Raw genomic sequence first — 3,387 nt, forward strand, 5'->3', positions numbered from 1 at the left:
AACAGTGATGCAGGGTGCAGAAAACTGTGAGGTTTGGGTTGACACCAGAAGCTACAGTCACTAGTGCAAATCACAGGCATTCTTTAAATCAGCGACTCTCAACTTTTTCACCTCGAACCCACAGTATCAGAACACGTGGCCATCTATGCAGACACATACAAGTATAAAAAGGGGTGCCTCTTGAAACAGTTCTTACCCTTTGTAGAATGTACCATGTACTGTCTTGTTTTTTTAAAACTGCTGGTGTTGCCGGGCGCAGTGGCGCACACCTGTAATCCTAGCACTCTGGGAGGCCAAGGCGGGTAGATCGCTCAAGGTCAGGAGTTCGAGACCAGCCTGAGCAAGAGCGAGACCCCGTCTCTACTAAAAATAGAAAGAAATTATCTGGACAACTAAAAATATATAGAGAGAGAAAATTAGCCAGGCATGGTGGCGCATGCCTATAGTCCCAGCTACTCAAGAGGCTGAGGCAGTAGGATCACTTGAGCCCAGGAGTTTGAGGTTGCTGTGAGCTAGGCTGACGCCACGGCACTCTAGCCAGGGCAACAGAGCCAGACTCTGTCTCAAAAAAAAAAAAAAAAAAAAACTGCTGGTGTAATCTATGACGTTGATTTCATGTAAGATTTAAACCACCGTTTGAAAAATTCGGGGAGGAAATGCCACTACAAATGCAGGTGGTTTTTAAATCAGGCCAATAACACACACCAAAGCTTGGCATTCAAATCATGTTAGTTTCTTAACAGTTTCCCAGAAGGTTAACAATGGATATAAATGTTTACATGTGAATAATTACTAAAGCCAATTATTTTCTTGAGAACAGGAACAGTTTTAAGGGTCTAGACTAGAGTAAAATGAGGAAGGCTCTTATGTCCCCATTTCCAAGAACAGCAGGAGCTGCCAATGGGAGAGTCCTGGCCACTGGTGCCAAGAGGAGGCACAGGGAGAGCTGCAAGCAGGAGGAAGTCACAGGGCCCCTGTGGGAAAACAAATGGATGGCCACCTTTCCAGGAGAATAAAGGATCAGGAAAATATCCAACAGGGCATCAATTCCTTCTTGCATTTCGCAGAGGAGGTAAGGAACTCAGTATCTGGACCCCTGACACTGGGCAGATTCAGGAGTCAATGTTTAGGCTGTGGCCATGCTGGCACCACTAGAGTTTTTATTCCCAGTCTAGAAGACCACATGCTTCTTGGGTATGGCCATCAGATAGCAGGTTATGGCAGGTTAAGTCCCAGTTGCAACCAACCCACAAAGTGGCTTAGACATGACCCATTTGCACATACATATTTTCTACTACTTTTCAGTGACCTATATGGTTTTTAGCTACTTTGTAGCTCCAAGAACACTCCGTGTATAATCCAGATCCACATGGGCCAGCTACAGCAAGGACAATGACTGCCGGCCAGCAGCAATGTCAGAGATGTAAAATGGAAAACATCGGCCCCACGACATGAATGAAATGTGGTAAAAATCACACGAAGCTGGGCCTCTTCAATCTGCAAGGGTGGCCCTCTGGAGGCAGCCAGTGTGCTTGGTGCCATTCTAAAGAGAAAGTGGCCAGCCCCCAGGGGCTCCAGGAGCACTTAGTCTCCAACTGACTGTGGGGCTTCTCACAGGTAGCCCTCTGAGCGGAGGACGGAGGCCTGGGCGCCAGGAGAGGAAGCGCCTGGGAGAGCTCTGTCAGACAGGCCGCTGCAGCAGGGACAGAGGATGGAGAGACTCAGAGGAAAGGAAGGAGGCTCCAGCCCAGTAGAGGACCAGCGGCTGTAGCCAACTCCTGCTCTTCAGATCACTTCTGTCCCAGCTGGGCACTGTACATCTGACCAAACCTTGGCCCCGAGCAGAGCTGGCTGTGCCTGAGGCCGGATGGGGAGGACAAGGGCTCTGGGCAAAGGCTCAGCTCACCCCCAAGGCTTGCACTGAGCACAGTTGATTATCACAGATCAGCTGGGGCTTAACATCTCTCCCTCCCAAGTGTTAAGACCCTCGAGGGAGGGATGCCTGAGCTTTGTGTCCTGCGGTACCCCTAGCACAGATACAGCCTGACCCCTAGTACAGTCTCAGTAAGTTTTTTTTGAATGAACTAATCCAATTCCAGATTCCTTTTTTTCCCCCCTGTGAAATGAGGGGCCAGACCAGAGGCTACCTGAGGACTCTGGAATTCTCTGCAGCCCACTGGAGAAGCAGGGCTGCCTGGTTCCTCCAGGCCTCTGCACCAGCCAGCCAGGGCGCCTTGCTCGGACAACTCCAGCTGCAGAACGCAAGACTTCCACGCACCTGCCTTTGGGGAAAGCTTTTGTCTACACGTGCAACAGGGCAGCTCTCAACGCCCACTTCACTTGTCCACTTCCGATGCCGCGGGAACCACAGCTCCAAATGGCAATTTCACATTTACCACATTAACCGCAGAATGTTGAAAGTACAGCCCAACTCTTTTTCCCTCACCTCTCTGGACAGAGGAAGGTCCTGGCGTGATGCAGGAACACTGGAGCCCAGCTAGTCACTCTCCCGCTGTCTGCTGTGAAGCCACGGAACTGTGAGAAATTCCCTCCTAAGGAGATACATATACAAATTGTGGTTTCCGGGCCAGCTAGTTTTAAAAGACATTAGAGGCTCCAGGCAGGGAACAGGCTTCCCACTGTCCCCGTTGGGTAGCTCCAGCCAGTAGCGTCCCTGCTGAGACAGAGGCCGAGGGTGTGTCCCAGCACAGGGGCCCCTGAGGCAGGGCCAGCAGACATGGTCCACTGCCTCAGCGTTCACATGAGCCCCTGTCTTCTCAGGGTGTGGTCTGCAGGCATCAGTGGGAGTCACTTGGGGCCTATTAACAATGTGGGCTCCTGGGCTTGCCCCGGACTAGGGCTCAGTGCATCTGGGGGCTGGGCCTGGGATCTGCATTTATACCAATTTTTATTCAGACTAATTTTTGAAAATCACTTTTATAAAAGCATTAAAGTCTGTACAGTCTTGCATAAAAATGGCTACACATCTGTACCCCCATAATATGCTGAAATTAAAAAAAATGGCTACACGTTTACAAATCAAGATAAGCTTAAAATCAGGGTGTTTTAATACACTTCCATTTATTTTACAATTTAATTTAAATCTAGGATATTTAAGTTTTCATATACACTTAACTTTAAAAATAGCCACTTACCATTTTACATACAAAAGATTCAAAACAAAGTTTTTCATTTAGAGTGACTTCAGCCTTGTGTTCCAGCCCAGTGACAGGCAGGGAGGAGGGGAGCTGTGGGCGGTGGAGACCTCGGGGATCGGCACTGAGCCCCAACACCGCGGCCCACCCCCGCTCCAGGCACAGTAAATGTATTTAGGCTTTTTTCCCTTTTCAAATAAAATTTCCACTAGAATATGTTTCTAGGGGTTGA

Source organism: Propithecus coquereli, unplaced genomic scaffold, assembly GCF_000956105.1.
Source record: "Propithecus coquereli isolate 6110/MARCELLA unplaced genomic scaffold, Pcoq_1.0 Scaffold480, whole genome shotgun sequence".
In the NCBI taxonomy this organism is placed as follows: domain Eukaryota; kingdom Metazoa; phylum Chordata; class Mammalia; order Primates; family Indriidae; genus Propithecus; species Propithecus coquereli.